We start from the raw sequence: 22,282 nt of genomic DNA on the forward strand, positions 1-22,282 counted from the left end.
TTTTCTTTTTTACATCTGGGAGACCCAGACTTTCCAATATTCCCATATGTAAACATGCAAATTTATGTATTTCCTTAAACCATTGTTGAGGAAATTGGAGCATTAAAGCTGACATGATACATCCTACCTAGAATATATTTTATCTTAATGACATCTGCCCTCCCCCACAGGGATAATTGCAAAACTGTACACCTTTACCACCTGGCTCAGGAGGTAAGAGCAGTCATCTGGCGGTCAGAGGTTTGGGGGTTCGATCCCCCACCCTGGATGTGGAAGTGTCCCTGAGCAAGACACCTAATCCACAATTGCTCCAGATGAGTTGGTTGGTGCCTTGCATGGCAGCCAAATGCAGTTGGTGTGTGTGTGAGTATGAATGGGTGAATGAGAAGCATCAGTTGTACAGCTCTTTGGATAGAGGCTATTGGAATTTTGATGATGGAATTTGTAAAAAAAAATTTTTTGGGGGGGGTTAACCCCATCATCCAAAATGTACCCCATTGGGTTTTCATTATTTGTAAAATGCTGCATTTATTAAATTAATATAGTTCTTTTTTAAGTAAAGCTTTGTGTTTGCCTCAAAAGGATGCTCAATTGCCACAATAGCAATTTATCTGCATTATACTAGCATGTACAGAGTTGAAAGCCTTATAATTATACATTAGAACAACATAAAACCATTTGCCATGGCAACTTACACTTTAATGCATATAAATAAGATCACAAGTCATGCTGCTTTCTGTAGTATGATAGCTGAAGCTAGAGGATGTAATATAAAACGGAAACAACTCAATGTTATTTTATTGAGTGAGTCAGTTTAATAATCAGATAAATATTTTGGTGTATATATTTAAAATAAACAGAAAAAAGATCTACAGTATGAAGATACAATTTGTTTTGTCTATTTAAGGTGTCTATGTTTTATTTTAATTCTGCAATTGCAAATGACATGGGTTGTCGATTTGCCTCTGACTCAATACCCTGAATAATACAGTCAACATAACAGACTGACCCAACCTTCACTGGGGTCTTCATTGCCACCAACAGATATCGTGCAGTCTGTAAGTATTTGCACAGTAGACAATTTCTATTATTTTGGGTCCCGCACATTGGATTTGATATGAAACAATATTGGGTTAAAGTGCAGACTGTCAGCTTTATACATGTAGGAATTAAATCCTTTTATATACATTGTCCTCCCATTTTAGGGAACCAAAAGTATTTGGACAGTTGGCTGCTCATGTGTTTCTGATTTAGTCAGGTGTATTCAATCGCTTCCTTAGTGCAGGTATAAGAAAGCCATAGTCTTGATTCTAGGCTTTTGATTGCATTTGGAGTGTGCTATTGGCCTTTGTCAACATGAGGACCAGGGTTGTGCCAATGAAAGTCAAGAAAGCCATTATGAGGCAGAGAAGCATGAACATCATTATGAAGAAATAGTGCACTGGTGTATGTTTGGGATAATTTCCTTGCTGTGGGATGAAGGACCATGAGTCCAATGAGTTTGGAGGCATTTGAGTGAACTTGAGCAGATAAGATGTTTCTGTAGTCTTCAGAATTAATTATGTTGCTGCCATCAGCAGTATCAGCAGCTAAATCAATGAAGGTAAGTGATCCAGCACCTGTGATAGCTATACCTGCCCAAACTATAGCACCACATTTCACAGATACTTTGATTCTTTGGCAGTTCCTTTTAACCGCTACACTTTGCTCTTGCCATCACACTGATACAAGTCAATATTGGTCTAATCTGTCCACAAGACCTTTTTCTAGAACTGTACAGGCTCTTTTAGGTTACTTGACAAACTGGAATCTGGTCATCCTTTTTTGTAGCTAATAACTGGTTTGCTTGCAGTGTACCCTCTGTTGATCTGCTTGTGAAGTCTTCTGCGGACAGGTCTGTCTGATGGGTGTTTGGGGGGTTTTATTCATTATGGTGAGAGTTATTAATGAATCAGTTTTACAGGTTTTCCTTAGTCTACCAACCCCTTTGTAATTGCTAAGCTCACTAATGCTTCTTAATGATGTTCCAAACAGTTTATTTTTGTAAGCCTATTATTTGGCCTCTGACTGATTTATTCTTATTTTTCAGCCTCAAAACTTCTGATTTCATTATCATTGGCACAACTCTGGCCCACATGTTGACAACCAAGCCAATAACAGACCTCAAAGGCAATCAATACCTGCACCAAGAGAGCAAATAATACACCTGCCTAATCAGAAAGAACGGCTGAGAACCCAACTGTACAATTACTTTTGGTCTTGTAAAATTTGGGAACTGTATAAAAAGGGATGTAATTCTTATGCGGATCACCCGATATGGATGTAAATATCATCAAATGAAAAGTTACCGTCTTCATTTTAACCTCATATGCATTGTTCAAATAATTTCATATCTGGAGAGCACAGAAAAATAGAAATTTTACCACTTTCCAAATACTGCACTGTATAATACATATACTAAATGCCAGATTATTACAAAATGGGACACATGCATATCTTCACTCTCTACAAATAAATGAGTTGCATTGTGGTATAGCCCAGACAATAACATATATTGTAAGGGCTGCTAGGTGGCTCATCCTGCTCCAGTGCATGGATGGTCTCCTCTGCTATAGAATCCAGACAGTGCCATTGCAGACTGTGGCCAGCAGCCAGGTGAGGGGAGGGGGGTTACAGCTGACTGCTCTGACATTCAAAGTAATACTGTGTTAGAAAAGATAAACCAGTATGAAGACCAGATACCTGTCTTTGGGAGAAAAGCAAGCCATTTTAAAACTTAGAAAAGAGTCTAGTCAAGCATTGGGGATAGCTTGTACAACAACTTGGAATGTCCTGAAAAAGAAAGAAACCGCTGGCATACTGACCAACAGACATCAAACAGGTCGACCAAAGAAAACAACAGCAGTTAATGGCAGAAACATTGTGAGAGCTGTGCAGCTCCACAGGGCAGGACAGTTGTAAGTCAGAAGGGAAAATTACAATTGGCAAAGAAGTACAGAGATGAGCCACAAACGTTCTGGTACAAAGTTTTATGGACAGATGAGACCAAGATTAACCACTACCAAAGTGATGGAAAGGCCAAAGAAAGTGGAGAAAGAAGAGATCTGCTCTTGATCTAAAACATTCAAGCTCATCTGTGAAGCACAGTGGAGGACGTGTTATGGCTTGGGCTTGCATGGCTGCTTCTGGAGTGGGCTCATTAATCTTTATTGATGTTGGTAGCAGCAGGATGAATTCAGAAGTTTACAAAAACATTCTGTCTGCCAACTCACGATGGTAGCAGCATGATGAATTCAGAAGTTTACAAAAACATTCTGTCTGCCGGAGAACTTACGGAGAAATACGTTCAAACTAATTTGGAGGAACTTCGTCATGCAGCAAGACAATGACCCAAAGCACACTGCTAACACAACAAAGAACTTAATTAGGGAGAAAAAATTGGAAGGTTTTGGACTGCCCAAGTCAATCACCAGACCTTAACCCAATTGAGCATGCATTTCACCTCCTGAAGAGGAGATTTGAGGGAAAAACCCCCAAACAAACAACTGAAAGAGGCTGCAGTATAAGCCTGGAAAAGCATCACAAAAGAAGAATGCAACAGTTTGGTGATGTCAATGGGTCGCAGGCTTGATGTATTTATTGCAAGAAAGGGATATGCTATTAAACTTTCATTATTTACTTTCATTTACTTAAATACTCTCTGTTCCAATACTTTTGCTCACCTAAAGATTAGGTGGTCAGATACCAAAGGTGCTATGTTATCAGTAGTCTAACACATCTAGGTGTAAATACCAGGAAATAAAATATGAAATTCTCAACTCTTGTCTTGCGTTCATCTTTTTATCTCAACCCCAAATGTATTCAGAGTACTGCAAACATGATGGAATTGGCCTTGCAGTTCCAATACTTTTGCAAGGGACTGTATATAGATGGTTGGTGCCTTGCATGGCAGCCAATCGCCGTTGGTGTGTGAGTGTGTGTATGAATGGGTGAATGAGAAGCATTAATTTTACAGCGCTTTGGATAAAGGTGCAATATAAATCCCAACCATTTACCATATACATTGATGGGAATTCTAAATTTGCTTCTTGAACATCTGAGACAACCAGCTGGCTGCAGCGATAAAGAATGTATCACATGACATTTTGAGAAATTAAACTACTCATTCTTACATGTATTTTAATGGTAGGACACATGGCCATTTGTTTAGCTTTACAGCTCTCTTCAAGTTAGGGTCATTGTATGAGAAAGCAAATCTGATGAAATGTAAATCCAACCACTTCACGCAACAGGGTTCTCAAAAAAGTTGGAGAGTTGCAGTGTCTGCTGGTTTTGCTGTGTCCCTGCAGTTGCATGCTTGGTTAAAGAGTCCCAAGAGATCAGCTCTTACATAAATACTCAAACCAGCCCTTCTGGCAAAAACAATCATGCCGCGGTCAAGACCACATTTTTTCCCCATTGTGATGGTCGATGTGAACATTACCTGAAGCTCCTGACCTGTATATGCATGATTTTATGCATTTCACTGCTACCACACAATTGGCTGATTAGATAATCACATGAATAAGTAGGTGTTCCTAATAAAGTGCTCAGTGAGTGTGTATATATACTATCTATTAGGTAGACCTGTACAACAGCTTGTTAATTCCAATATGTTTATATTCTTTATATTTTTTAGATTTATTAAGTCTTCTGCTGCTGTAGCCAAAACGCTTTCGACCCATTTTGTGTTCAGAGACGCTCTTCTTCATACCCCTGCTGTAATGTGTGGTTATTTGCATTACTGTCACCTTCCTGTCAGCTTTGACCAGTCTGACCCTTCTCCTCTGACCTAATTTCTGCTTGTAGAACCGCTGCTCACTGGATGTTTTTTTAGTTTTTCACACCATTCTCTGCAAACACTAGAGACTGTTGAGAGTGAAAAATACAGGAGATCAGCAGTTTCTGAGATACTCAAAACCACCCTGTCTTGCACCAACAATTATTCCCCATTCCAACATTTGGTCTGAAAAACAGCTGAACCTCTTGACCATGTCTGCATGCTTTTATGCATTTAGGTGCTGCCACGTGATTGGCAGAATAATTATTTGCATTAACAAGTTGGTGTCCAGGTCTACCTAATAAAGTGATCACTAAGTGTATATGTATATTTACAAAACTATTCTACAGTTTCACATGTATAGATGTCACCAAAGTTAAAGTAACAAACACTGTAAATCACTTGGTTTAGAAGGAGATATTATTGAGTGTTGTGGGTAATATCACCAAAATGGGTCAATGGTTCATAGTGTGGTTCTGGATGTATCCCCGTGAAATCACCATGAAATATTGTGTGTTAAAGTCTAATTGCCCTTTATAAATCTGACCAATTTAATAATAATAATAATAATAATAATAATAATAATAGTAATAAGATACTACATTTAAATTGAAGATAAAAATATTTTGAAGTGGGAGGCTAATATATAGAAAAATGCATTTGACAGATGGGCATTAGCAGGATCAGGAAAAGTTTGACTTCAGGTAGCATAGCCTGTGCAATTTAAACTATATGCATTTTAGAGTTCCCTCTGATTGAACCGTTAATTGTTATGTCGTATGACTGTGATATTGCAACCTCTTATTTGTACAATCCTCATGTGTAAAGGAATGGACCTTCTGATCAGTATGTGTAAAATATAATTATTTTGGAGTCCCTCCCACCACTTTCACTTGGTCCCTAATCAGAACCTGTTGCTAAGCAACAGTTTCTAGGAGGACTGCCATGATGGCTAAACCACATATTATTCAGTCTAAAGATTCTTTAGTCTAGAATCTGTGGTTGCACTCCGTCCTCTGAGGAATAGTTGCAATGTCCACACCGGCTGCAAGATGAAATCTATAGCCTAGTAGGCCTACAACAATATGAACTTGTGGAAGGTAGACCAACATGTTGATGGAACATTAAGATTCATCTAAAGGTAACCACAGATTAATAAAGATCAAGGTGGGTGTTTTTTTTCCACCAATCACAAAGTAGCCTACCTTTGTTTCACACCACTTTTGTGGTGTCATTTCCACCTCGGATACACGTTCAAATACACTTAACTTGGACCTATAGGACCAGGCTGTCCAGCTCATTTTCCCCGCAACAAAATGCGCCACTTTAATGCGATATATTTCCCTTTATTTTCATCGACAATTCAGCTAGAATAGATTTTAATTGTAGCCTAACTGGCTGCAATAATGTAAATTAGGTACAATTAAATCCGTTAAGTAAATTCATCAACCTGTAAATGCACGAGCCTACATTAGATTCCATTAACATGTAGGTGATAACAGAAAACCAATTACATAACTTAACTACTCGATTTGAAGGAAAACATTTTTATTATCACCACAATTGAGTAGTCTACATGAAAAGGTGATTTTGGGACCCTTTGAACCATTTTTCGTTTGTGTACGAGCTAGCACTACAAGGCTGCCCTCTAGCGGTGATTACGAAGACACGCATTCATTTAACTGAGAAAGGCACTGGACACAGCGCCTGCCATGCGTATCAGAAATAGTGCTTTGTTGTGAATTCATAGCTGAGAAATAATCCAAATGGTTTAATAGTTAATATTTACAGTAATGCAGATTACAGATTTTCTGTACGTAACAGAACACTCCTGTCTGGAATTTCTTGTCGAGATTATTAATAAATCTATTATTAATTTATACATTTAAATCAACAAAAGGAAACAATCCAAATTATGTTTCTTCATGCATTACAAGCATTAAAAGCCTACAACTAAGCAATTGTCACCTTAACTGGAGTGCATTTTTGAGTGTCATGTCACTGAATCAGAAAAATGAACTACAGTGTTTGCTTAATTTCAGAGAGAAATGTGTGCAGCAAAAAGTCTTGGTAAACCTATATTAGTTTAAATTTAAGGATATATTTAAACAGAGCTACATCACCATAGCTGTTAGATTGAACGTACCTGAAACTGAAAATATATGTCACCTTTTCATTTGTGAACAGGAAAACAAATAGGATCGCTACTACTTACTACCTGAGGAGGGCGATCCGTTGTTTTTAAAGAGGGTTTTCAAACAGCAACACGCTGAGCATACAACATGCTGAGCATACTACATGTAAAACTATTTTAGAAAACATTATATACATGTACAACTGAAAGGGGCTCCAGCTGTTTGTATACAGGCATGTATATATATATATGAATTCAGCGAACTGGAACCCCAATCAGCTGTATGTAGACTGTTGAATATGAGGCTTTCCAAAAAAATGTGTGCTCATGTAAACTGATTTTTAAACAATTGGCTTGAATGTTCAGGCGTTCAGCAATCAACAGCCAACAGTAGGCTACTATATAGCGTACATTACAATGACGACATTGACTACATTACAGTCTGATTAACCACAAAGCCGAAATTGCTTTAAGATGCGAAGAACATTTTTATTCAATGAGATAAAAAATAATGAATTATTTTAATCACTGTCTACACATGCTCATAGGTACACCAATAAATAAAGAAAGAAATTAAACATTAAAAAACAATAAATAAATAATTAAATAAACATGAATAAAAGTTGTCGAACTGTTTACAGGAAGAACTTCAAACCCGCCTCAACTGAAACAGCGCTCCAAAACTCCGTGCCCCTTTACCATGAAATGGAGGTGCTTCGGGTAAATTCTAAATATTCGCCTCAACCACATGAATAACAATAGCAATAGGCTACCAACTGCTGCTACTGCAACTACTATTACTACTAATAATAATTCAAATAATAGTAGGCTTAAAATAGCCTAATAAAAATAATGTTAAGCCTGTATACATCCATAAAACCGAAGCGACTTCAAATGATTTCATAAGACAGACTTTCTCTACTTTTAAAATAAATATAGGAAAAAATACCCCAGCCTAACAAAAAAAAAAAACCCCACAGAAAAACCCAACAAAAAAACATGCGCAGACTAGCCCACTAAAACCGCTAAAAAAACTAAAAACTTCCACAAGAATAAAAAATATATATCTTTATGAAACTGAATGCGTGTGTTAACAACTTATTCGCCATTTCTTTTATTTAATTTTACGGAGATGACTGCAACTGGAAGTTCATTTAACATCAAAGATGCTCGCGGAGACGCAGCTTGTTACTTGAGAGGGATGGCGATAATCCCACGGATGTAAACTAACAAAGAAATCATGGGAATTTCGTTACGACAGAACAGCGTGCTACAGCCGGGTACACAGCGCTGTTATGAGGCTCCCGCGGTGTTATACAAGCTTCAGAAAGAACAAATTTGTTATCCTACACCCGAGGGCATCTGCTGACGGATGTTTTCTAGTGAGTGGACGTGAGGAAGCGAGCATTCAACAGAAGGTGCTTATCTCGCTATGCACTTGTTCTGAGTGTTCACCGGTTAAAACTTGACGGATTTAAGTATTAAATTACCATTGTCGTTTAATCCGATGCTATTTATTTTTGCTCAAATAGACAGGGAACGCCACTCTGAGAACATATGCCCCTTTTATTGCTTTTTTTTTGACAGATGGATAAAGCTTCGCTAAGCCGACTGAACATTTTTCAATTTATGGACTTTTTCGTACCTAATATACAATAATAAACTCCAAACCATGCGACAACATGAATAAAAAAATAAAAAAATAAATATGTCCAGCTTTGTCAAAAGTGGAGCTCCGCAATGTACATATTTACGGTGAAATAAAATACTTATCTAATGCTGTAAACTATATGGATGCTTTGTTGTTAGCATTTGAGAAGCTACAGTTTTAAAACCTGTTGATAGCGAATGATAACCTATAGGTACTTTGAGGACTGCATGATTTAATTAGGTAATTTAATGTGCTTATTCAATTAATCTATTCAAGATAAGGGGATGTGGTGAAGGAGTGAGTGGACTTAGAAATCACTGAAAAATGCCCACAAGGAGAACAGAATTTTTCAAAATTCTCTCATTGCTGGAAATCCACTTTCTATGGTGGAGGCTAAAAGGCATCGGTCATTCAACAATTTTAAGATCCATTTCGGAATAGAAAACATGATAAGAAGATACCACATGAGATTTATAATCTTTGTTGTTTAAGTATCCTGTTGTTTAAAGTATACGTAATGTGGTCGTGTTGGTCAGAATTGTGATAGCCTAGATTTTTTCTGGTATGTAACGCACACTGAATATTAGCAGCGACACACCAGCAAAAGAGGCCTACATTGTGGCAATGTGATGATTATCTTGGCACAAGGGGGTGTTAGCTTTTCCCTGGTGGTGTGTGTGTGCGTTGGGGAGGGTGGGGAGGTCGAGGAGGGGTGCAGACCAGACCCCGAGGACCCTGCAGGAGATCCTTGGGGGCTGGCTGGCCACTTGTGTCTGAAGGGCAGGTTTATCCCACTTAATAAGCGTCCATAGAGATTGGTACTGCCCTCGTGACGATACTGCCTGCTGGGGCCGCGAAGGAGAAAATCGTCTCCTGCGGTAAATGAAGTGTAGCAAAAGGGCACAATACGTCTGTCAATCAGCCTTAGTCTGACGTGCTCGCCTTTATTTCATATCTGGTGTGCAATTATTCACTGCGCAACAACGGCCATTTCTAATGCATTTCGGTTCACTTTTTACATTGCTACGACCCTAAGGAGGATAAAGGTCTGAACTTGCTGAGAAGACTCTCGGTGTCTTTAAAACATGCAGACCACTTAGAGTCCACACTGTATATGACCTGTTGTACACATTAAATGATCCATAGGTATGCTCAGACCAACCTCACCTCCCCCCATTAGCAGTTTTCTCACAGATGGACGCATACAGGAACCAAAATAATGCCACAGGCAGATTATCTCTGAGTGCCATGGAGATGCTAAATGAGTGATGTCAGTGAAGGAGTCTCACTCACTGCTCTGCTTTCTGGAATACTTTGTCTCGTTTTTGGTGAAATTAGACAGAAGTCGACAGCCTAAATGAAAAGGCAATGAGATTTCATGTTGTTAAACGTTCTACAGGACTTGAAACATGTCCGACAGTGTTGTTGGCAGGGCTGGCGGTGGTTTGGCCTGGCGCAGTTTGGCCTGGCGCGGTTTGGCCTGGCACAGTTTGGCCTGGCGCGGGGCTCCCCGGGGGCCTCCCTTCACAGAGGACGTCGGCAGGGCCGTGGAACGCTTCGTTGAAGCATGCATTCTTTTGAGTCCCCGACCTGCGCGCTAGCCGCAAGAACGCTCCCGCCCGTTTGGGTATTCCACTCACAGAGGGTGATTTATGTGCCTGCGGTCTGGGGCTCGATGCTGGGGAGATCGCAGGTGTCCTGAAGTCCTGTAAAGTTTTAATATGCACACCCCACGGTCGCGGGGAGAGATGTGTGTAAGGATTACTGCTGCCGCCTCATGGGAATGGGTCAATAAGTATTTTAAATGCATAATGGGCCTAGTCAGGAGGATTCTGTTACCAACACCTTTTCCACTTTCCTGTGCACTCACTCAAGAATTGTTCTACACTATTTGAGCAACAGCAATACCATATCACATTAGTGCATTGTAGGCCATATTAGTTGTACAATGCTTATGTTGAATATTACAGTGTTTTGCAGGAATAATTGAACTCTGCATACTGGCTATTATCTACAAAGCTAACCAGCACAGGGCATAGATCAGTACAGCTAGTCTTAATGTATTTTGGTCATTTTTTACTGAAGAAACTAAGTTTATGAACAAGACGATTATGGACAGAATGACTGAGATTATTTATAAAGTATATTCATGAAGTGATTATTATACTCTTGTTTGAGTTGTCTGATGAACACCAGAGGAGTGAAATTACAACATTCTAGTTACAAATCAAAGTTCCCTGTGACACACTGGCAGCATTTTGTGTCAATATTACTGTGACATTCAAATACAGGCTATCCAGAAACAGATTGATTGTGCTTCTGAAGTGGCACACCGTGACAAACAATGTACATACAACACAAAAAATTTATACTATTTATCGTGCTGTTGCCACATGTGATATGTAATTGAATGTATGGTGCTAGAAATAGCAGTTGAAAGTTCTTTAATGACGGTGAAACTCAGACAGATATGTCATAGGGCAGGCATTGCTCAGCACCTCTGAGCGCTGGGTAATAAAACGTCTGGGTGGGTCACGCACGGAGGTGAATCAAGGCTGCTCACAACTACATGCCTGGACAGGTACGCTGACGAACAGGAAGCCACAGCCCAGGACAAACCAATGCCTGAGCCCCCTTAAAAGTCATTACGGCATAAATAACATTCATGATTCTTGTGTAAATTATTATTGACATCAGCTCATTATAATGGTATTCACATTTCCCAGCTATTGTCACGAGATGTACTCTTGATTGTAACTCAAAGTCACCAACCGTTCTGCTTGAAGCCTTGTGGTGACATTTTGTTTTGCACCCTGGCTTGGAATTGATTCCTTTTTATTTATAGATATAGGTTTCAATGAAAGGCAAAGCACTGCTGGTATTCAGATGTTGAGAAAAATCCAAACTGGGTGCCACATCATGCCGCAGTGATTCTCCGTCTTGTCAGTCTCAGTCTATAAGTCTGTGATATTGCTTAATATAGGGGGCATTTCAGGACTTTATTATTAAAGTAGTCGTGGCGTATCAGTTAGGATGTAGGTCTTGGCTTCAAACCTTTTGAGGGACATTGCTGTTCTACCCTTGGGACAGGTATGTAACCTGAATTAATTCAGTATCCAGCCATATAAATAATATGTAATAATATGTAAGCTTTATAAGTTGCCAAGGGTAAGGACATCTCCTAAGCAAGTAAACAGATTTATGCACATCTTACTTAATCACATGCAAAGTAGAGTGTGTCTGCGCTGTGACTTGAGTCTCTGCATTGTGAAATGAAGATGTCATTCCTGTTCAGTTTTTCCTGGCTGAAGATTTACTGCTGTGCCCATGAACTATTTTTGGCAGGAGACTCTACCCTCCTTCAAAGGTGTGTTTTTGTTGGAACACTAGCCTTGTATTCACATTGACTCAACTTGTGTCAAACATGTTGATTCAGATTAGATCTACCAGAAAATGTCATGGAAATGATTGGTTGGAATATTCTGTTATTTCACTGTTTATGGCTGGGCAAATAAATGTTTAATTGTGGACGGAAGTGAATTTATATGTTTATGTTATGTCGCTGAACAAATTTTACATCAGGAAATAGTTTATGACCATAACGACTTTATTTCTGAATGGTAGAAATAAGCCAGTTCAACAAAACAAGCCATCTACAGTATATACAATCAAATGCAAAAGTATTGGGACAGTGACAGAAATGTTGTGGTTTTGGCTCTGTACTCCAGCACATTGGTTTTTGAGATAAAACAATGAATATGAGGTTAAAGTGCACTGTCAGATTTAATTTGAGGGTATTACATCTATGTTGGGTGATCTGTGTCAGAATTACAGCCCTGTTTATACATAGTCCCCATCGGGCAGAAGACAAATGAACATAATCTGAAATAAATTTATCATATTTAGGTTCCAAATCCTTTGCAATCAATGGCTGCCTGTAGTCTGCAGCCCATAGACTTCACCAGGCACTGGGAATGCTCTGCGGTGATGCTCTGCCAGGCCTGTACAGCCGCCATCTTCAGTACCAGTTTGTTTCTTGGGTTTTGCCTTCAGCCTGGTATTCAATAACTGGAGCACATGTTCAATTCGGTTCAGGACAGGTGATTGACTTGCCGAGTCAAGAACATTCCACTTTTTGGCCATGAAAAACACAGTTTAGCAGTGTGTTTGGGGTCATTGTCTTGCTAAAGGCAAAGCAGCATCCAGTGGATTTTGAAGCATTTGATTGGATAAGATGTTTCTGTAGACTTCAGAATTCATCCTGTTATTGCCATCAGCAGTCACAACATCAATGAGGACCAGTTTATTTCACAGCCATATACTCTATGCCCAAGCCATAACACTACCTCCACCATGTTTCACAGATGAGGGAGGGGGTACTACTTTCCTCTTACTATCACTTTGATACAGGTTAATACTCATTTCAGCTGTCTAGAAGAACTGTCTTTTAAATGTTCTGTTTTTAAGGCTTACCAGTGGGTTTCATCTTGTGGTTAACCCTCTGAGGTGACGCTGCTGTAGTCTTCTCTTTATGGTTGTCTTTGCTTCACGATTGAAAGTATTATTCAGTTATCCACTACAGTGAACCTACCAGGTTGTTTGCTATTGGTATGTTTGCCTATATATCTGATCGATTTATTGTGATTTTCAGCCTCATGATGGCCTGCTCTATTGGCATTTATTTCTTGACACTTAATTGGTCCTCCTGTACAGAGGTGGGGGGGGGGGGGGGGGGGACTATGTACAGAAAATGGCCGTAATGTCTACACAGATCACCTGATCTGGATGTAAATACCCTCAAATTAGAGCTGACAGTGTACTTAAAACACATTTTAGTTAAAATATAATGTGCTGGAGTACTGAGCCAAAAGAACAAAAATTGTGTCACTGTCCCAGCCCATACACAGGAGAGACATCAACAAAAAAGCGGTCAAGAAGATTCACCTGTTATTAAAATTATGAGAGAGAGAGAGTGACAGAGAGAGACAGATAGAGAGAGAGTGAGAGAGAGCGAGAGAGAGAGAGATCCCAGGTTCTCACATGCTGTGCTTATGCCGAGTACTAGGTTGCGCAATCAATTAGGGGATTTTGTCTGGGGAGAATTTGATTAAGTGAATATGCACGTTCATGTTAAATAATCAGCATAAAAATTTCATTCACAAGGGCATACTGGTGCCCTGTTCCTTGCAGTTGCTTAAATTAATGTGTTGCCTATAAATAATAATAATAAAAACATTTTGTCACTCAATGTAAGGATGAAGTGCCAACATGGTTAGATTGAATGAGTGATATATGTTTTCCAGAGTGATATGTTGTGATTTAGTATTTCATGGGAAATAATATTGCGGGTCTGTTACAGTTGATCGTATGTCTGAGTAAAATGTTTCACTAAGCAAATTTAGCAAGACTGAGAAGTGTTGCAACAACTCAGCTATGCAGCCTCCATTCATACCCACTTCCGGATGTCACTTACTGTCTCTATATTATCTATGGGGCATTAAAACATTGCTCTTGGGCAATTCTCAAGAACTGAAGAAACTGTGTGGTAACAATGTGTTAAAGGATGGGACTCCAGGCGTCCCACAGGAATCTGCAGGATGTGAAATATTTGCACAGAAACCAACATTTTCATTTTGCACTTATATATTGATATACCATCTTAGTAACAATTTGCCTTTCACAAACACATTATCATAGAACTTATTTTCTCTGCAAAATACTACTTTTAACTATTTTAACTTTGAAATAAGAAAATCATTGTTTTCTTGAGGGTTTAAAGATGTTGCAACTTTTGATTTTGCAATAAGATAGGTGGATTCTGAAATGTATTTTTTAATTGACTTCACATTGGTTATTTTATGTCTTTGGTTTTCTTGGTTTTAGAGAGGTGTGATACTCTGGAGCTATAACGAAAAATATGTTTCACAGGACTGTGGTTTGGTATTGTGGGTCAAGTATATTACTGAAGAAGACAAAATGGAGGTTCACTGGTTCAAACTGAAACCTAAATACGGACAAAATGCTTACTTTCACTTCAGAGCTTCATGCCCTGGAGAGGTCTATGCTTACAATAAACCCTTTAAGAATGTGTTTCTAAAGCATTGTCTTGAAGTCCCCTTGTAAAGGTCATTCAGAATGATGACCTTTCACCTTTAATGGGCCTCTCTCCCATGCCATAATAGAACAGATGGAGGCCTGTGGCGTTCTGCAGTTTAATGTAATCTCTAAAGGTAATGCGTAACAATTTTTACATATTATATCTACTATAAAAAATAAATGCTACTGATGACTTAGAGGTAAAAAAAAGGATATAATCTGATCTTTAATCAAGCAAACACAGATCTTGTAAAACTGTGGTGCACCATCTCTAGGTTATATACACTCAATGAGCACTTTATTAGAAACCTACGTATTGATGTGATTGTCTGGCAGCAGTACAATGCATAAAATCATGTGCATACAGGTCAGGATCTTCTGTTAATGCTCACATCAACCATTTGAATTTTCATCTAAGTGACATGACCATGGAATGATTGTTGGTGCCAGACAGGGTGACTTGAGTATCTCAGAAACTGCTTGTTTATGTTTTTTTCAGTTTTTCACACAAACATACAAATAAGTGATTAGCAGTCTGTTTTGTGTAACAGCTTGCTCTGTCAAATATGAGTCCTACATTTTTATCTAGAAAGAATTATTAAAGAAAATAAAAAATCCTTCCTCACTCCTCATTTCCTTCCCATTATCAACATACTTATGAAAAAGTCGAGCTCTGAGTTAGCAGAGAATGCACTATAAATATTTTGTAAACATCTTGTGAGGCAATCTACTGAGGAAGTTTCATCTGCAGTTGAAATAGGCTGCAGACAGACAAGTGTTTGATTCCCTGCTTATCCTTTGGATAACCCCAGCCCTAACCCTAAGAGGCTAACATTGAACATGTAGTGAATGACAGTGCCAGGGTGATCTCTGAGTAGGGCAACCCCATACTGGTCTTAATGGAGAACGAGTCTAAACTACATGGGCATCACATCCATGAACCTGTTGATCATGAAGTATTTTGAGTGTGAGAAAAGTGCTCTATATAAATGCGTAATATCTGTAAATATCTATCTCTATATATCTTGCCTTTCTGTACCTCTTCATAAAATCTAATAAAGTGCTCATAGTGTTCATGTGAAGTTATCAACCCAAGCCAGTCAGTTTAATGGCTAAATATTTTTTTCTAAAGGGAAATGCATGGTACCCCAGCACACCTTCGACCCACATGACACCCTAAGCAAAGCCATGGAATAAAACCCACTGGTTAGACATGGCTGAAGGTTAAATTACAGTGTTTTCATTTTTTTCTATTATGTGATCCACCACGCCTTCACCGGAGAGTGAAATTAGGCAGACATCACTGTTATCGCAATTATGTGGCACTCTTAATTCAATTTGCCTTATGAAATGAAATTAGTTCTAAACTTCCCCATTAAACTTAATTGCTGTTCATTCATTTCCATATAATGGGGAATCGTCAGAGGAAATCCTGATCATAAATTTGGTTCTTTTAATAATGGGGGCACGGAGTGCTTGTTATTCCTCCTCATTAGAATAATTAACTTGTTACAGGAGCACAGAAACAAAACATGGGCAAGTGTGATCATGTCCAAACTGAAACATGAACATCAATGAACAGACAGAGAGATGGTCAGATGGCCACTGCTGCTGTGCCTAGGGAAAACCTTGATAAACCATAAGCTAAGATATCCAAGTTAGCATCCAAGTTACTGGGCTAGCCAAAGATATTTAATACTAGCATTATTTTTTTGCCAGCAACATCTGTGAGGTGTGAATGTTGACGTGACAAAATAATAGAAAAAGTACCATTCCCTTCGTGTTAGGTTACTTGTTTTGGTCTTTTATTTTTTATAAGTGGCAGTACAGTACTTCCTCACAGCCTAGTATGAAGTGTAGTTTCCTTGGACATGGTCACCACAGTCACAATAAGATCTTATTTACTGGATTTGAAAAATGCCCCTCCCCCCACCATGATTTCAGGACAGGAACATGTAGTCTCTTTCTCTCTCTCTCCCTCTCCCTCTCTCTCTCTCTCCCCCCCTCTCTCTCTCTCTCTCCTTCTCTCTCTGCTTTTTCTTCCCAGGTCCATTAGACCCTGCAGACTAATCGAGCTGCACCAATTGCTCCCGTGGTGAGATCATTAAGTAAATTATTTTAAGATCAAACGGTCGTTGGCCACAATGAAGCCCTGTGTAATGGGAAAAGCTTCAAAAGCCCCCCCTCACCCCCCCCCCCCTCTCAAATTAAGGCTCGACGGGCAGTTCTCCGCACCTCTCAGGTGGGCGCCACACCATTAGACGCCTTTTAGCTGTAGGCTAAGGTAGGGTCCGCTAATTGGCCTCTGGAACAAAACGAACCCACTGGCAGGATCAGGCTTGCTATGCAGCTTGAAAGAGTGAAATTATGTCAGGATGAAGACAGTTTAGTGTATCTGCAGAGGTGGAACACAAAAATGACCTCCTGTTACCGGTCCGTCTATAAAGACTGATTCCAAGCTCTCCTTGGGCTATGAACCGGGCTATTGCTCACGGGAATGGATGCATAGCCCTCAATTCATTTCCATTGTCTAAGCCTTCTACAACAGTACTCAGCAGTTTCCTTTTTTAACATATGGACCAAACATTTGCTACTGTGAACACTAAAAACCTGTTGGAGGGGGAAAGAATCCTAATGCCAATTGAAATCCAGTACCAGGTAGATAATGCTTATACATACAACCATATACTTTTCCTGTTTGTATATTGGCAGGAAATGACAACCATTAAGACAATGCTGTCTGCGTTTTGTAAATAATGAAAATTCTGGATGATGTCAGTGCTGATGTACTCTGGGTTGTTAGTATTACAAATAAGGTGACATTACAGCACAGGATAGGATGACTGTTGCCTCAACTCCAGGGTCTGAAATAGTTATCTGGGTTTGTATGATTTGCAGTCCCGGTCCCGGTTTCCTCCCACAATCTAAATGGAAGCCACCAAATTTAATGAAACTCCATTTACGCTTTATTTAGCATATGCTTTTATCCAACGTCAGATTTGCAATTCATATATAATTGGTTGTAAGGCCATGAACATATTGTAGGTACACAAGGTAGGCCAAGCCTGAAACTACCATACCAGGACAGCTACACCTTGAGGAACTACAGTAGAGACAAATACAAATTCAATAGTATTAGATTAACATATAAAATACAAGGTATAAAATACAAGGGGCTACAGATAGAAATGTGAAAAACAAGTGACAAACCTTCACAAAATGACTGCAAATGCTTCTGCACATGGAATGAATAAATGCAACTAATAGCTATTGACATTTTCAACTGCTAGTAGCAGTACTGCTGCTGTCAATACTACTACCAATACCACCACCACTAGTACTGCTTTAAGCTGTACATGATTCTGGAGCCCCATTTGGCCTGGAGTAATAGTTTGAGTTAAATCCCCCCTTTTGCTTTTTTCATTAAACACTCATTGTCTATAAAATCGCAAAAAAGTATTCAATTGACTTCAAATGCACCAAGACTGAAGAAGTAGAGACGTATTTATCAACGCTGCGATACAAAGAACGGCTAAGTGATAGTGATTTAAGTGACGATGTTCAAATTCGACAGTGCATTTCCCCCCGTGTTCTCTCCATAAATTCCATCCCCCCTAGTCGCTATCAGAGAGCAATTTACGGCGGTCTTGGCTCACAATAATAACGAGGTGCTTTTTATTTCTCCTGGGCAACATCTTCAACCTGCTTTGATGTCGGTGAGACAGAGGAGACTGTGAGAAAACATGCCTGTAATTAAGGAGAAAAGCTGCAGGTACAGAGAGTAAGTGAGATGGAGATGCGCTGGGTTCTGTACCATCAGGTCAGTTCACAAGCCATTAGACTGTGATTACACACAAAACGCTGCCCCGGACGACTGCTTTGAAAGCCTGTCTTCTTTATGGGTCACAGTTCCAGTTAGGGTAACATAATTATAGCTTGGGTAGATATTTTATGTCACAATCTAGCACAAGAAACATTGATTAATCCTCTAATCTTTCCTATGCTCGCTTGTTAGAAAAAAGAGAGTTGCCTCTTTTTTATGCGGATCTCGAAAGTGTTTCTGGAGAAAATGCGTCATTTTTTATGCATTAAAAAAAACAAAAAATAGAAAACATTGTCATGAATTTGCACATAAAAGAATGAAAGTCTGAAAAAACTAGCCATTAAAAACACCTAATCTCGCCAATGCCCATACAAATGTTTTTGCACTTTACATTTTCACAGTCATGGAGTCCACTTTGGCATTTGTGCAAAACCAAAGGCAGAAATCTGGAAACGAACGCAGCAAAGTGAAGAACGTGATTTATTCTTCCTTGGCGCAGAGCGTCAGTGTCATCAATCATATGGTTTTAATTAGTGATGGCTCTCCTTTGTGGGGGAGAAATGTGCATGTGATTCAATTTGAGGGTGCAGCATGTGGGACCCAGAGTGATTTTTTGTCAATACAATGTCAATTCCTGCACTGTTTTTAAATGGTGGCTAGTACTTGCTGTGCACTATCTTCAGAAGACAACATTAAGAGGAGCCAACATATGTTTATTCAGAGCTACCAGTCATCACAGCTAGAAGAAGAGCTTAGCTTCTGAAAGCAGGATGGATTTCGAAAGTAGTAGCCTCCAGATAACATGCATACTGAGAGGCAACATATTTCATAGAAAATGAACCATTGTGCAACTTTGTACATCCATTATGCAACATTTTGCATCCATTGTGCAACTTTGTGCATTCATATAATTTCAGAGCCACTTTTGGCAGTCTATTGCGAGGATTTGATCATGTCATTGATCATCAGTGCCCTCAAAACACCACAATACGTGGCAGGTCCAGTTAATGCTGCAGTGTGCATATACTGCATTACCTCTGTAGATCCTCAGCAAACAGACTAAAGTGCTGTATGAAAGAATGACTGAATGCTGCTAATGTAGTAAGCTCTAAGGTTTTCCATAATCAGAGGGGCAGCAATAAAACCTGCAATGCTAGACTTCAGAACAGGCATGCCCCAACAATTTATGAACTGCTGCTCAGATTTTATAGGTAGACATTGATTTTTTTTTTAAACTATGTGTCTCTGCTTCCTCACCCTTGGAATGCAATGGAACACATAGCTACAGGTGATTCAGGTAGGTCAGTTAAAGCAGTGTCTGTGAATATGACACACGACTGCACAGTCTCCTGACTGAGGTGGCGTGAAGACAGGAGAAGCCACATAAAGGTAGGGTCAGGGCCCAGCTCCATAGTGCTAGTATTGCTGGCCTCAGGACAAACGGATTTTGTCAGCTCGGATGTTGTCTGGCTTTTTCCATACGCATTGAATGTTAAATGTTGGTGACACAGCTGAAATTTGTTTATATTTAAACATCTTAAAAAAAATAAAAATGTATCAGGCACAGATATGTCATTTTAGAAATATAACAACTACACCAAATAGCAACTACAGTGTGTGTAAATGACCTGGAATCATTTTAGGTCATTTGAGGCACAAGAAGTATGTGCACATTAGCAAAATTGCATGCTTTAGGCAAAGGGTGTACGCATACTATCAGCCATGAGACTTCTCTCTCATTTTACTTGTTTTTTTTAAAATAAATACATTAAAATAACAACATAATAATACATAAACAACAAAATGCACCAGCCTTTGTCTGCGTGGAGAGAGGACCTCTTCCCCCTAATTTATATGTTGCACCTCGGATTTCCCCCTCAATGGGAGTCTTAGCTGATGTTAAGAGTATAGGGCCTGAGCACTAATGCAAAACAATAGGAGCTTTCAAAGTTAAGTGCCCATTCAAATGCTAAAAAAGCTATGGCTAATTATATGGCATTCACAAGACACTTAAATGTCTTTTATCTGACTCACTCTAATGCAAAAAAAGCCAAACTGTTGGTGTTATTTATGTCCCATTGGTCATCTGGTTCAGCTCTCCATCAAAAGGAAAGACAAGAGAGAGGCAAAGCCTTCAAGGCTCAATTTAACATTTACTGTAGGAAAAAAAGTGCTGCTTTCTATTTCTCATTCAGTAAACAGAGTACGAATAGCTTTGAAAGTACTCTCCAAGTCGACAGGCTTGACATTTCACTGCTAACCTCATTGTGAAAGCAGTTCCTGCACTGAAAATTTAAGTCTTTTATGCGCAAAATCAGGAAGTTGAGTTTGGGCAGTATGTAAGCTGGAATTTGGTCAGGTTTTCTGCCAAGAAGATGGGTGTCAGGTGTTGAAAGAACGACTCTTTCAGTGAAGAAAATGGTAACAGACTTTAAGCCACACATTGTTTTCTTTTTTTCCTTTAAAGAAAGAACTACAATAACCTCCACCAGACACTATAAATCTTAAGATGTATACCGCATAGCACAAGGTGGAATCTCTGTTTCGACAAGCCCAAATTGTATACATTTAGAATTCATACCTAAAGCCTCCAGGCAAAAGCCTACTTTCATGTTCTCAGTTTTATCCTATAAATCACCTAGTTGTGTTGAAAAGACTATATGGATAATGTGCAATGGCACATTTCCTGAGATACTTTATTTAAAATGTTCACTCATTTATCTTGTACATGCACCATGCATAAGTACCATTCACATGAGTGTGTTTACCATGTTAATGTTAGAATAATATGTGCTGTAGCAAGTACATTGAGCATTGATAAGTCTAAGAGCAAACAATATGAACACATGGGGACTTGTTTTATCTAATCATGTTTTTAAAGCACTTTGAGCTTGGGTGAAGCCCTTTACAACATTTTTCATTGTTGTAGCAGTAGGAGTTGTGAGGTTGGGTTTTTTTTTGTTAATCAAAGGATATTATTAATATGTAGTTGTTATCAATTTGAATTTTGACGATAAAGTGTAGTTTTTATTACTGCAGAGCAGATCACATGGATACTTTTGAATATAAAATAAGCACTTCATATAAAATTACTTAATAAAAAAAAGAAGAAAAAAAAGAACTTGCACCCCCATGGGAATAAAGGTAAATCTTTTGATTGATCAGCTTTGATCCATAGACAAATAGACAGAAGAGATCATATCCTCTTATCGATAACGATCAGAACACATGGCCAGTGAAAACATGTGAGGGGGAACTATATATTGAATTCCTCTAAAGTTCTTTGTGTGCTTTTATACACTTATACCAGCCACATGCAGTACAATATGTTTTTGGTATACTACTACTTGTATGATACTATGTGGACTGTAATGAATATATTGTAGGCTACATAGTGGTATTATTGAAATAGGTTTACACATGATACAATGAACCTAATAATCAATTAATCACAATAATCACATCTGTAGTTGGTCCTTGCTCTATTGATTTTTTGCACGCTCAGTCATACATTCTGTCTATTGTCATGAATGCCATGGCAATTGATCGTATTACTGTGACACTTTGCAAAATCATTAATATCTAGATAGGGAGATAGTCACAGAGTGCAAGTCTAAAAGTAATGTAAGTAATAACATTAGAGATTGCTATGCCCCCCCCCCCCCCTTTAAAAAGTACTTATTATTTAATATTTTATTTAAATAAAATGTAAGAAACTCCATGAGGATGTTTTTATATTATCTATATGTATCTAGGTTA

The 22,282-nt window shown here is 38.8% G+C and overlaps 1 long non-coding RNA gene across 1 annotated transcript; it reads left to right on the forward strand.

The window, feature by feature from the left end:
- Positions 1-1,853: 1,853 nt before the first annotated feature.
- Positions 1,854-3,688, forward strand: LOC133140541 (uncharacterized). Its single transcript, XR_009710015.1, has 2 exons — positions 1,854-1,894; positions 2,090-3,688. It is a non-coding gene; the product is annotated as an uncharacterized LOC133140541 (long non-coding RNA).
- The last annotated feature ends 18,594 nt before the right edge of the window (positions 3,689-22,282 follow it).

This window comes from Conger conger, chromosome 1 (assembly GCF_963514075.1).
Source record: "Conger conger chromosome 1, fConCon1.1, whole genome shotgun sequence".
Classification (NCBI taxonomy): Eukaryota; Metazoa; Chordata; class Actinopteri; order Anguilliformes; family Congridae; genus Conger; species Conger conger.